Source organism: Stegodyphus dumicola, chromosome 9, assembly GCF_044657685.1.
Source record: "Stegodyphus dumicola isolate Sdum_Otavi_A_Nest chromosome 9, ASM4465768v1".
In the NCBI taxonomy this organism is placed as follows: domain Eukaryota; kingdom Metazoa; phylum Arthropoda; class Arachnida; order Araneae; family Eresidae; genus Stegodyphus; species Stegodyphus dumicola.
Genome location: NC_140776.1, coordinates 152,548,411 through 152,563,459, shown reverse-complemented (window position 1 = coordinate 152,563,459; position 15,049 = coordinate 152,548,411). Strand labels below are relative to the sequence as shown.

General features: G+C 32.3%; 1 protein-coding gene and 3 non-coding genes across 4 annotated transcripts in view; all 4 read left to right on the top strand.

Annotated features, from left to right (window-relative positions):
• The window catches only part of LOC118195520 (nose resistant to fluoxetine protein 6-like), a 152,505-nt gene that overhangs the window by 40,538 nt on the left and 96,918 nt on the right, over positions 1-15,049 (top strand). The window lies entirely within an intron of this gene.
• LOC118195522 (U1 spliceosomal RNA) lies at positions 9,651-9,811 on the top strand. The gene has a single exon (XR_004759278.2). It is a non-coding gene; the product is annotated as a U1 spliceosomal RNA (small nuclear RNA).
• Positions 12,006-12,166, top strand: LOC118195521 (U1 spliceosomal RNA). Its single transcript, XR_004759277.1, has one exon. It is a non-coding gene; the product is annotated as a U1 spliceosomal RNA (small nuclear RNA).
• Positions 14,126-14,286, top strand: LOC118195523 (U1 spliceosomal RNA). Its single transcript, XR_004759279.2, has one exon. It is a non-coding gene; the product is annotated as a U1 spliceosomal RNA (small nuclear RNA).

The window sequence follows — 15,049 nt, the reverse complement described above, 5'->3', positions numbered from 1 at the left end:
TACAAAAGTGAATTTAGAGTATTATGTCAACTAAGGTGTGTAAATTGGCCTAGTTATCTAATTAGTAACTGTAGCTCTTTCAAAATGATGATAAAATATTTTTCGCGGGAGTTTCCTCTGTTATCGCTTTAAAATGTTTTTATTGCAGAATTTCTCAAATTTTATCGACTCTTTATGATTACATCATTATGTCTGGGCGTAAAAGTAATGGTATTTTTAGGTTGTTTATTATATATATATATATATAAATTGTAGTAAGCTCGCCTAAAAGTTACCAAGAGCTGCTGCTCCAAAAGGTTCAACACGTTTTCGTTTCTTTTGTTACAACTTTTTCTTGGTCTTAGCAAGACCCACTTAGTTTGTTCTCTTCTTAATTTTTGTTTTATTTTATATTAATTACAGGTTTTCATTACAGTTTTCTAAAATCTATTATTTAAAAATTAAATTGTTAATCTTTAAGCTTGCAGGCCCAGCCCGTATGTTTTTGTATTTTTAGGACTAATAGCTCATTGCTATTTATTTTCGTTTTTGATTTTAATTTTAATTTTAGTCTAGATTTAGGAAGTTTAGGTTTTGATTAACATTTTTTAACACCTTAATGTGTCATTCTGTGCGGACGCGTCGGGAAATTGGAACAGAGAATTGAGACTATTAAAATTTCCAAGACACTTTGTCTAAATTTTAAAGAAATTTTTAGCGAAAACGTTTCAATTGTCTGTTTCGGCGAAACGCGTAATGGGGTTAGCTTGATTCGACGTTCAAATAAATGAAATTTCCCTTGAAAAGCCTGTTTGGAAGTCGAATTGGGCTAATTTACCATTTTCCGCTTACTTTTTAACTTTTTCTGTTTTTTAATATTTTTAAATGTTTTACATGTCTAATGATTTGATTTTCATGTGTATTAATTTTTTTGAAAACGTGTTGAACCTTTTGGAGCAGCAGCTCTTGGTAACTTTTAGGCGAGCTTACTACAAATTTTACATTTTACTTATTTTGCAGCATATTGCGCAAGATGTTTTCTAGACCAAAATTGGTTTTTTAAAAATTGTTATTACTGCTTTGCTTGATAAATTATATATATATATATATTAATTATATATATATATATATATATATATATATATATAAAGAGGGATATGACAATAAAACTTTTACTTAGTGGAATTGACTGACATTGCTAATAAGACGATATTTGGTGAACTTTTGATTAATATGTTTAAGATTAATATGTTTGGTATATTAATATGTATATCTTACCAAAAGTAAGATTTGGTATTGAAGTTTGGTTCAGTATTAAATTTCCATAGAATTCTATATCTAAACTTATTCTTATATTTTTGTGAAGATAAAAAAGGTTCAACTTTCTACGATCTTGGAAATGCAAGCAAAAATGGAAGTACAACTTCCATTTTTTGCTTGAATTTGATATTTTTAATCTACATTTGTATTCATCCAAAAGCAGCTGAAGTTACGTTTCTAAAAAAGCGCTTTAATTTCAATGCCAACTAAAATTATTACCGACTATTAATTTATTATATTAGTGATTTTAAATTTACTTTTCCATCAACCCCCCTCAAGGTCATATGTACCCTGGGAATTCGATATCTACCATACTTGAGAACCTTAATGTATATAAAGCAATTGTACGATATGAATAAAGTAAATTTATTTTATGTTGTGTGAACATTCTCCTATATAACAAGGAAAACAAAATATTAGCTGGTAATATTGTAATAATGGCGTACCAAGAATACAGCTGTTTCGGTATGTTAGCTAGGCAATTACCTTATGAATCACCTGTATTGCAAAGTAAATAAAGACTAAGAAAGCTGCGAATCTTACATTATGAATTCTTTAATTGGTTTTCAGTTATGACAATCTGTTACTTACCGAGGAAGGTATTCCAAACTTGAGCTCTTTTTTTTTTTTATTTTCGTCAATATGTATATAATCTTCTATCTAGAAATACATAGTCGTAAAATAATGGGCTGTTTAATATTTTATAGATGATCCAAACCAAATTATTAAATATGGAAATTTCTCTTCAAATGGCTAACTTTCTAATAAAATTTGGCAGAATTTTAAAATTTCGTAAAATCTCCAAATTAGCGATGCATCGCCAAATATCTGCATATTTTCAAATTCACATTTATTTTGATTTAGTAGTTTATTTTTTTAATATTCCATGTTTTTAAATAAGCATTTATAATTTTCGACGCATTGCGTTATTTCCAATATTGTTGCGAATTTTGTACTTAAGTAAATATTTTTAATGAAATTATATATAAAATCGTGTTTTTTTGTATAATGCACCATGAAAAAGGTGGTAAATGTACGAAGATGAAAGGTACGAAGCTGTGCCGGAAAAATGAGATTACAGGGGACAAGTCTATTTAACAATAAGTAAATCGCTGTCTCACTAAATTGGTGAGATATCGACGGCTTTTGGAGACTAATTTCATCGCCAAATTTGGCGATAAATGGTAAAAGGTCTTCAAACTTCAAATGTTGCCAAACACTATTTGGCAACATTTTAGTCCGGTCCCTGTGTAACGATTGATACTATAAATGAAGAATCCCTGTATGTAACTGTAACCGCATTCAGCCCTTGCATCTAATTCATATGCTTGCGAATAATTTCGACATGCGAAGGTACTAGAGGCTTCTCGGCAGCCTGGCGAAATACATAATGATACACCACAAGATGGAATATTAAATCATACGCATTTTTTCCTGCGTTTCATTTAAACTTATTTCCTCGAATTTCATTAGAGATATATTTCTCATTTAATTAATTCAGTTCTCACTTCGCGGCAAGGCAAAAATACATAAAAAATCAAAACATCTTCATTAAAAATTGAAAGCTATAGAAAAACACAAGCCACCAAATACAGTTAAAACAATTAAGAAAATTTTTACAATTAAAATTAAAGTTTTTACGCAAAACAAGCAATTGGGCCAGCAGGCAAGAATGCAAATTTTTCGGGGCACGAAACCAAAAGTTTCTTTTTGATCCCACTCGGCAAAAAGACACTTAAGGTGTAAAAAGACTTACTTCACTATTCTGCTCATATGTAAGCAGGCTTCAACTGTAAGCAAATATAGCTGCTATGTTAAGAAAAATGTGGCTTAGGCGCACTTGAAGAACTTTTAAATTGTTGATAATTTACAACTATTGAACGCAGATTAACTAAAGGCATAAAAACCTTAACTGGAAGATAAGAACAACATAATCATATTTTTAAGCAAAAAATACTCAATTTACGAAGGTATAAAATTAAAAAAGAACTAAGCTCACTGAGCCGAGTAACAGAGTAATATATACATATTTATATACTTTTTCTGCGGCTAATTCCAACCAAAAAGGGAGGTGCACAACTACATGTTTTTGCAGTCCTATGTACAAAATTTCAACGTTCTGAGGCTATTCGTTTTTGAGTTATGCGAGATGCATACATATATACGTACGTACGTACAGACGCCATGAAAAAGACTTTTCTGAATCCATTTTAAATCAGTTTTATAATTCATTTGGGAAAAAAGAGTCCTTTATTCTGTCCTTACGTAGAGATGTCACGCAGAAACATCGTTAAATTGCATTCGATAGCGATCAAAATGGATATTTTCGTTGAAATATGATACCCAGAATTTTTCGTAATTACACTTTGCTTCGTACAAGGAAGTTAAAAAAGAATATTCAATTTTAGCTCTTTAAAATTGTGCTTTCCAGAACTTTTTAAAAATAATTTGTAGTGTCCTATATGCATTAACCGATTTCTATTAAGCTTATTTCTTTTGTTACTATGTGAATGGCGTTCGTAAGAAAGATAGTGTAACCTACACACAAGTATTGCCTTATATTTCACCAGTTAAATGATGAAAGACAAAGAAAGGTTTTTGGAGATGAATTTAAGAACGCTTTGTCGTAAGCAAGTGCAATATGTCACAAACTTTATGCTAATTTTCTGATTTTTATTAGTATTCACTGAAATAAATCCCATTTTCAAATGAAATTTGATCTAAATTTTTCAAGGGGCTTTCATATTACGGAAATTAGTTACGATCAGGATAAAATGTTTTGCTGGTTGAAGTTAGTTATGGTCAAATAAATGTTGCTACTAGTTTAATTAATACGGATTTCTTAAGTTTTTAGTGGTATACCATGCCTATATTTTTGGCAGTGTCTGTAAGGTCTTCTTATGAAAGAATCACGGATTTTCTAAGATGCAATTTATGCATTTAAGTTAGATTATTTTTTATGTATAAATATAATAGTTGTTAAAAAACTCCTACTATTCAATTGATATCATTTTAGTACCATTTCCTAAGAACGAGGAACCGTCATTGTAATGCTATGTTGAACTGTGGTTGTAATACTGTTTTACGTATTTGTGACGATGTTAGTAATGAGATAACTATCTTCTTATCTATGATCAGTAATTACGTAAGGAATTTAAATTAAATAATCCTGAACAAAATGCTTTGTTTCTGGAGTGTGTTTTGTAAGAGGCTATAAGTATCGCAACTGATTGCTGTGATAAATTATTTCTAGATAATTATGAAATAATGAGAATTTGAAATAATTGTACGTGCTAGGAATCGAAACGCTTTTATTCACACTTTTATTCTTCCTTAAATAGCAGACAGAACTTTGAAGATGGCACTGTATATTTAATGCTGATTGCAATCAGAATTAGAATTAATTAAAATCTGTTTGGTTTTGGAAGTTTAGTTGCAATAGTCGTGTATTTGAGAAATATATCGTACTGTGTGTGTCATGTTTATAATTATAATCAAACTTACTATATTTATGGCATTTTGGAGCACAAAAAGGAAATTATTGAGTTGTGAATAGTGAATTAATATTGAGTACTTAATTTGAAATTATGAATTTAGGTTTAGTGATGCATAATTATCTGCTGCGGACTTTGTTTCTATTAGATAACTGCCAAATTAAACAATTGTTCAATCACCGTCCCCTCCTTTTGTGAATGTATGTGTGTGTGTGGAGAGTCCAGATGCTTATGCACATTTTTTTTTTCAGTTTCATAAAACCGTAAATAGTTAGATAAGTTTTCGTATACCATTTTATTAATAACTGAAAGAATAAATTTCAGTATGAAAGAAAAACGCGCAATGATAAGAATCTGTGTCAAAAACAACAAAGCAGTTTTCCTCTGATCGGCATTTATTTAATTATTTATTGAAAATTTTTTTTGTTAGTGATAGTTATGGCCTGAAATTATTTTTCTGTAAGGTAGAAGCTTAGGTATTTTTATTTTAGTTTTTACTGATGTTAACGCATAAAGCTTACAAAATCATAATTTAGCTTAAAACTGGTTTCCTTACTATCTCAAGTATTATAGTTGTTTGCGAGCAGTGGCGTAGCTAGGGTGGGGCAAGGGGGGCATCTGTCCCCGGGCACAGCATTCAGGGGTGCCAAATTAATGCTACGAAATCTTTTAAGGAAATGTTTTCCATTCTTGGCACAGAGAAAGGGGCGCAAATTCTTCAGTTGACCCCGGGCGCTGGAAACTCTAGCTACGCCCCTGTTTGCAAGATTTCTCTCCCCTCACAGGAGACTAGAGACTCAATTTAAAGATACATACCAAAGTAATAAAGATAAATATCAAAGTCTCTCCCCTCACATAAACACATATTTACTAGAGATAAATACCAAAGTAAAAATCGAACTGAAGTATTTGATTTATTTCCACCATACCAGTATTACGGAATTAAGAGAATTTATAAATCAACGTACCCTACAGCTCATATATCCAACTCAAGACTATATAGTAATTTAAGTTAACCATAAAAGAAGAGCTAAAGTTAAGTAAAGGTTTAGGAAACAACTAAGTTTTACATTACTTAAAAGATGCATAATAGTACAACTATATGAATCTATTTTAAACCAGCGCCCATGGAATGACACTTCGCTAGGGGTTACTTCACAAACATCGGAGAGTTATCGCCTTTAATTTTCCGTCAACATACAGACTACGTGAAAGATAAAGCTCAAAAAGCATTTATGGCGCTTTATCCTCTATTAGGGAGAAAATCGCAACTCCAATATGCTACCAAAAGAATAATTTATTTGCAATCCATTCGTCCAATAGTTCTATATGCAGTTCCAGCTTGGGCTGCTACCGCCAATACCCCACAGATCCAAATTACAAAGCGAACAAAATATTCTTACGAATTATGTCAGACTCTCAATGGTTCGTCAGGAACACCGTCATAAGAAAAGGTTTCAAGATTAACACCATCAACGAAGAAATTCTCCAATTATCTAAACATTTTCACTCCAAATGTGATAATCATCAGCACAATGTCATTAGATATCTAGGAAATTACGATCACCGCATTAACTAGCCCTTCAAACGTCCTAGGACAATTTTCTATAATAATAATTGGAAGTAGTCAAACATCTATGTACGCATTTGTATATATTTACTCAAGAAATTTCGTTATTTATCCTGTTATCTATCCCAGAAGATCAAGTTGAATTAGAACTCGTAACGTGTTGCAAATAATCTTTGCTAAATCTTTTTAGCTCCAATTGCTAATATTTATCCGAGAAGTTCAAGTTTTATTGAAATCGTATCGTATTGTAAATAATCTGTGCTCAAGTTACTCAGAATCATGGACCTTATAAGAAATGCCCACCAGCGGCCGAGCGGTAAAGTCGCTGAACACTGGTAGTTCGGTCCGAGGTTCGAATCCCGCGAACGCGCTGGCTGCATGGGTGTTTTCGTGGTTTTCCCCATGTGTAACGTGTATACGAGCCAGTTTCCCTTAGAAAGTCCTCCACGAAAGGCATCCCTCCTCTTAGGCAGATAGCCCTAGTGTGCTTTGCCATAATTAAATACACCATACACCACCTTATAAGAAATAGACTAACCCAGTGGGCGGGGCGTGCGTCGCACACATGTCGGGAAGAGAGAGTAGGGACGATTTAGTTTATCGTAACATTGAAACATATGGCGTTTGTATCACATAACTCTTTTTAATTATTAAATGTGATGCGTTGTATAAATGATGAGATAATAAAAATCACAGCTTTTGCTAATAAGATTTTATATATCTCATGAAACCACTTTTTAGTGCATTGAGTATTTTTTTTACTGCATTTTGAGCATAAGCGTAATTCTTGTCTAAACATCATTACTTTGATAAAACGGTAAAATCTCTAAGCAAAAAATTTATGAATTTACTTTTGCCTACAAATAAAATAAAATTAAGTAAGAATCATAGTACATGATGCTATGAAACAAATAAGGTAAAATTAAACAAGATTTGGTAAATTTTTTAAAAATTTTGTGAACATTTTCAGGCAGTAGTAGCAAATATTTATCATTTCAAATGTTTATAGAAACCAAGGATTGTTTTATTTATTTTTTCTGTTTTCAAAATTATTATGGTATTAAAAGATGATCATTTATGACAATATTAATAACTTATAAAATTCGGAGCATAAACTTTTCTGAGTGTAATGAAAATTTTTTTAAAAAATTCGCAGTAAATAAAAAAATCTTATGCGGAACTAGAAATAAATTAAAAAAAAATAATTACTATAAAATACAAGATATTATATGTCCAATCTTAAATTTTTATTAATGCGCCTAAAGTAACCTTGTAATTTTATATACCTGTAAATACTTTAAGCAGAATGACTATACATCCATAAATACATATGTATGAAAGTAAACAATTTAAGATATTTGTTGCATTGAAAAATTTGCTTACTTCACTTTTTATTTCAAATATTTGAGAAACAAGATTATATCTAATCTTCTATTAATGTAAATACACACACATACACATACCTATATAATATATATTTAGAGAGAGAGAGAGAGGAAGAGGCTGTTGGACCAATGTGGGTTGGAAAATCAAAAATCGATGGAACAGCACTTTTTTTTAAAATTCTGTATCTTGGTTCTCCTTTTTCAAATGCTTCTTCTGAAAAATGTTTTGAACATAGCTTCGAATACTTTGAAGGTGTAAAATTTTTTCTTCTTACAGCCTTAATCCATGAAGAGCGTAGTTTAGGATTATCAGGAAATCTAGGGAGAACAGAAAAGAGAATTAACTATATACTTTTCGTTCTTAAATATTCTTATTTTTGATCAGTTATAATGCTAGAAATTAAAATTTACCTATAATTTAAAAAAGCAGCAAAAAATTATAAATTTTAAAGAAAAACTTTCAAAAATTCATTTTTAGGCATTTTAGTATTTAGCTATAGATTACTATTAGTTATAGTTTTAGTAATTGTAAGAGAAAATTACTTGGTTGAATTTTTCTGTTAGTTCAGATTTAAAATATTATTTTCTAAAAGAAGTAGTTACAGATTCGCTTACATCATAGGAAAAGCTAAAACTATATACAAGCCTGAAAGCATGCAACAGCTTTATAATTATTTAGAACGTTAATTAATTATGCTTGAAAAACATGCTAAGTATTTAAAAAGCAATCTCAGTGTCAAAAATAAAAATATTTAAAAATTCTTACTTGTGAAATGAGGCACTACCACCAGGTTTTTCGTGACAATTGTACGCGCTGCAATAGCCAACCATTGCTAATTTCTGAAAGTCGTCCCTACTCCTCCGGATGTGATCAAGGTGACAGCCGGGAACGCGCCAGACAAGGGAGAAAACGCAATTGGGTTAGTCTATTTCTTATAAGGTCCATGCTCAGAATGTGTTTTCGTCAGATGACTATTGGACATCACAGCATTGATCAAGGCTATGTCCCGCCCACAATTTTTTTTTTTTTTTTCATTCTTCTACTTCATCTTTTTAAAAATTTTGGTATTTTCCCATGAACTTTGAACATTTATCTTACGAAAAATACAAAAACTTTATTACTCGGACAATTTTTAATGATATTGGAAGTCATTATTCTTCACTTGACTACTCTGCATGTTCAATCAAACGGAATGCACTAGGTGTTGTATTTAATCTGGCTAAGTCTCACCGTCATCTATTGCTTCGCCAAGAAAGACGTACAAATTGTACTGTTTAAGATTTTCACTAAGACTGCACAGTAGGGATACTAATTTTTCGAGTAAAGGCCGATAGGCCGAATACTTCAGACTACCGTAATTCGCACAGCCTAATTAACCCTAAGAATCTAAATTCAACAACCTTTATTTATTTATTTATTTATTTCATTCTTGATGGATTACAACTAAAGCTAAACTAAAATTTAGCTTTAGTCGAACTAAAATTTTACAAACTAAAGAGATTGATTATTTACTGCCATAAACTTTGGACAATTTGGGTGGCCTGAAATGATATTTATACTTATAAAAGACAGATTCCCTATAGCAAAACACTTGGTTTTACCCTCAGTTAACCACTATAAAGGGTACTTACGAACCTTCAGCAGAAACGGAAAGCTATGCTTCCTCCGATCAATACTAGTCTGCCGCCCAATCGGTATAGTGGTTAGCGTCGCGGTCTGCCGTGCCGTAGGGCCCGGGCCAGTACCTCCTACATACTTGTAAATGTACGAGCCATCGAGCGCCATCTAGCGACGAATTTTGTGAAATCCACGAAAATATCAGGCATAAAATTTTCCTGTTTATCCACCAGTATGTATACATTCTGTGTTTAGTGATTATTTTTCAAATTTCGTTCTTGAGCATACTTACCTGGCACTGGGGACGCCTTGATCAACAAGGAGGCTCCCTCGGACGGAGGCTTCTCATTGCACTTCGGGGGGTTGACGTTCGCCACACCCGCAAATTGCGGTTGCTTGGGGTGTATAATTTTTGGTAGCTGGGATTGCGTTCGCGCTCTCCCTTTAAATTAAAAAGTAGGTAACATGATTATTTCCATTTAAAGCATCAATTGACTTATTGCGCTTTTTATTATAAGAAATATTTATTGGGTAAACCTACGTTACTGAATTGTTAATAGCTAAGACAAAGAATATCTAAGGAGAAGTAAAGGTACCTCGAGGCAAATGGGGCTCCGTCAGACCGAACAGACACATTATGTATATACTTGAAGCTTATTTTAAAGGGGTAATCCATCCACCCTCCGTACCTCACTGCGCATGTGCGAAATAACATCAGGAGGCAACAAAGCAGCATGCCGCCGGCCATATTAGCAAGCTTTTACCACGTTGATCGGAAAAAGGTTCTTTGTTGCTGTAGTCAGAGGTACCTGGTTCTAGTTATGTGAAATTCTTTAAAAGACTTTTTAAATGTAATGCTGTAAGTGAAGTGGTTTTGGCTATTGGGTGCAAACTTTGCTCTTGGTTTTCATAATGGTCATTCCAAATAATTGTCTAAAAGTTTTCATGGTAATTTTTTTAAAGTGGTTGTCGGATAATCATAATGTATTTCAGCGTTTTCAATTTATTTAGGGGTGCTTTTAATTTTCTTTAATTATTTTTTCCTGTTTTAGTTATATGCAACTTTTGCTTTTAAAATTTCACTGTAAAATTTTAACTTATGGATTCATAAAAATTTATTATGTATTGTATGGCATGTGCTCCCCCCTTTATAAGTTTACAGAACTAAATGTACTCCTTTGTTGAATAATTTTGGATTAAATAGATTTCTTGCAAAATTAAAATTATGAAAAATCCAAGCATACAGCAATTTTATAATTATTAGTTGTATAGCGAAGGTGGAAAATAGTCATTTTTGTAATTTTTATTTTAAAAAAATTTATTCCTAATTTTATAATTTGAAATAATTTTTGTCCCAGTGGCTACAATATTGTTTGATATAACAATATTTATTTGATTCGGTAAATTATTTACAAAATTTCTTCCCAGGTTTTAATAATACCTATAGGTCTGATTTTCAAGTTAAGTATTTAATCTTATATTAATAAATGTAATAAATATTGAATATTTTACGAAAAAAGAATGAAATCAGTTATTTTAATAATTTATGCAAAATTCTTTAAAAGCCCTTTTAAGTGTAATTTTGTATTTGTTAATTTAAGTGATATGCTTTTGGCTCTTGGCTGCAAACATTGCTCATAGTTTTCATAATGGTCATTCCAAATAATTGTCTAAAAAATTCATTGGCATTTGCGAAGATGCTTAAAATTATTTTGCATATGTATATTCTGAAACTTGAGAAATGTCAATAAATGTCATTGTTTTACTTAAAGTGTGTTATTCTTTATTTTAATATTTAATAATATGCTTCATATGAAAAGAATTACAAAATAGCGTTATTTATGTAATTAATTGCAGATTTGTTAGAAATTTAACATCCAAGTTATAAATTAATGCTGGCTATTATATCAAATGAAAAACAATTATGTGGATTTACAGAAAGAAGTGTTAAGGGGGAAAATAAAGCATATAAAAATAATAAAATTTATTCATTTTGCAATTGAATTTTAGGATGTTCCATGCGAAACAATAATAGGTAAGAACATAAAAGATCAACTTCACAATTTATCTAAAACAAAAGTCTCTGAATCCTATTAGTATTAAGAAATTTATTTCATTTAAATTTTGTCTTCGTATAGCTCGCTGTTTAAATTGAAAGTAAAAATTGGACAAGATTTCTATAATTCCCCCAAAATTCCAACTAACTTTTGCTCATAAAACTTCAGAAATGTATGAAAATAAAACATTTTGAGTTATTTCAAAGTAAAAAAAAATTACTATCTCCTTGGAATTCACTATTTCATTCCACCCTGCGCTGCTATTTTACTATATAGCCGTGGCTTTTCGGTACAGCGGCGCAGAGGCGAAACAGGTTTACATTGCGTCTATGGAAGCTTTCATTCTTCTCCTTAGATATTCTTTGATTTGAAGCACACAAGAAAAGATGAAAGAAGGAAATCTACATCCCATTATGCTTAATAATAATCGCCATAGAAAATACTATCATTTTGAATTAGCAATTTAAGAATGGGTACTGTAGAAATTCACGAAAATATAAAGTGTAAAATTTTCCACTGTTTATCCACCAGTATGTATACATTCAGCACTTACTGATTATTTTTCAAATTTCGTTCTTGAGCATACTTACCTGGCACTGGGGATGCCTTGATCAACAAGGAGGCTCCCCCGAGCAGAGGTCTTTCATTGCACTTTGAGGGCTTGACGTTCGCCACATCCGCAAATTGCGGTTGCTTGGGGTGTGTAATTTTTGTTAGTTGGGATTGCGTTCGCGCTCTCCCTTTTTTTAATTAAAGAGTAGATTATTTCAATAAAAAGCATCAACTGGCTTTTCACACTTTTTATCATAAGAAATATATATTCGGTAAACCTACGTTACAGAATTTTTGATAGCTAAGAATATGTTATATAAATAAATATCAGCATTTGAATAGACAGATATAAAACTGGTAGTATGAGCTTGATTCTTGTGTTAATTTTCATAAATTTGTGCCGAAAAGTAATGTAATTTCCAAAATGACTGGAACGGATGGCTAAGTATTACTGATCGTCGAACATATTTTGGGGACATAAGTTCGAATTTATTTTATTTAGGATAATTTTTATTCGGTTAATAATTTTTCATTTTCTCAGGAAATTCTTTAATTTCACTGTTATGAAAAGTGCACATCAGTGGTATGAAGATTCAGTGGAAATCCAAGTTTCTCGAATATATGGTGGTTCAGTAAAACATAATATCACATCAAATATAACTAAACCAAAATCAATAATCACCAATCAATAAATATAAATTGATTTAATGGAATATATTCCAATAACCGATTATTATATTATAAAACCTAAAAACTTATAAAAAATATTATGATTATTAAGTTTTTATTATCTCATCTCTATCCCTAAACTTTCTTGAGCCAGTGGCTCCCTCTAGTGTGCATCAAGTAACTCACTTATGCAAAATTTTTTCCCATTTCTGCTCGCTTTTATTAATTCTGATGAGGAGGTAAATGGTTTTGAACCATAGGAACTCCGTAATTTTCAAATCATTGGCATTGGCATTATTATATTCCACTTCTCAATAACTCTTCTGCCATTCACAGCTTCAAACTGTCTTCGTGCCATTTTCATGTCTCGCTACTGCTTATCCTGCACTCTTACTATGCACTCACCACCTGCATTTGCCGTACAACTCACTGCACCTGCCTGCATGTTTCAGTTTAATGCCATTGCTTATCACTGCACAACTATTGTGATGAACGCCTAATTTCGTAAGTATTAAGATATGCCTGCTTACGCAGCTGAATTTTCTTCGCCCACGGGTGTTGGTACTTCTCTAGTACCATTTATTTGAAAATATCTTTCTTTGTCTAGTGCACTTTAATGCGATCTACTGGCGAAACCTCTGTAGTAGTTAATGACCAGAAAAAAGTAAGTCATAAGTAAATATCTCAATCTCAGAATCTCCCATCAGTGCGTCACACCTCTTATCGAATAACTGCACACGCATTGGCGCTCTCAGCGCCCTCTACCGTTGCGCAGGTCTTAGCAGAAAGTGCTCATAATACGAATTTTAAGAAAGATATACCCTTTAGTATTAGAAAATTGACTATATTTATTTTGCTATATAATTCTCCCACTTCTGCATTTCAATCGGCAAAATTAACATATTAATTGCAATATTCCAAAAAGGATTTTCTCCACTAACAACAATCTTAGTACCTATGATATTTGAGATGGATGTTTATTGCGTCGAATTATTAATACTGGCAAATTTTTCTTCATTAAACATTTAATCAACAGGACATTCGACATTTATACGAATACATAACAAAAAGGCGTCCATAACGTATCCGTCCGGAGACCGTTTCCTGGGTCACCACGAAGACATAATATTATATACAGATATTATAATATTATACATAATATTATATACAGATAATTAGAAAAAGATGATGTATGTATATTCTTACAGGTTACAAAAATATGCACTATCGAATTTCGGTAAATAGTACTCAAAATGCGTCCGTGAATCACAAGAAAAGATGAAAGAAGACAATCTACATCCTATTATGCATAATAATAATCGCCATAAAAAATACTATCATTTTGAATTAGCAATTTAAAAGGATAGGTACTGTGGAAGAGCGCCATCTAGCCGCGAATTTTGTAAAATTTTCCACTGTTTATCCACCAGTATGTATACATTCAACATTTAGTGATTATTTTTCACTTTTCGTTCTTGAGCATACTTACCTGGCACTAGGGACGCCTTGATCAACAAGGAGGCTCCCCCGAGCCGAGGCCTCTCATTGCACTTCGAGGGGTTGACGTTCGCCACATCCGCAAATTGCGGTTGCTTGGGGTGCATAATTTTTGGTAGCTGGGATTGCGTTCGCGCTCTCCCTTTTTAATTGAAGAGTAGTTACGTGATTGTTTCAAAACAAAGCATCAAGTGACTTTATTATAAGAAGTATTTAGTGGGTAAAGCTACGTTACTGAATTGTTGATAGCTAAGAATATGTTATATAAATAAATATCAGTATTTGAATAGACAGATTTAAAACTGGTAGTATGAGCTTGATTCTTGTGTTAATTTTCATAAATTTGTGTCGAAAAACAATGTAATGTTCAAAATGACTAAAAATGAGAATGTAATCATCGGAATCGATGGTTAACTATTACTGTATGTATAGTGTCGGTGCGGCATGGTGGCACTCTAAATAGCGAGCCGAAAGTTCTCTCGTGTGGTTTGGTGGAAGGGGGGGGAGATCCTCGGACCCGTCCCACCCGGGGTGCTCTCCATTAAAATTGGGGGCGGAACTGAGCTAAATCGCACTGTCACCTGAATGGTGTTGTTAACGACAGGCGTAATCTAGCACTCCTTGCCACGAGGAATTTACGTCAGACAAAGCAAAGAATTTGTAAGGGAAACAAACTCTTACAACTTACAAACTCTTTGGACAAAGTGAGCATAAGCAACACTACTATAATCTTTCCAGATCAACTGGTGCGAGCAAGCACTTAAGAAAAGCAGTGCGAATTCTTACTCTATTTTGTTTTGGTTTTATTTAATTATGGCAAAGCCCTCGAGGGATATCTGCCTGGAAGAGGTATGCCCTCGTGGAGGACTTTCTAAATGACGCTACCTCGGCTACTCGGTACATGGGGA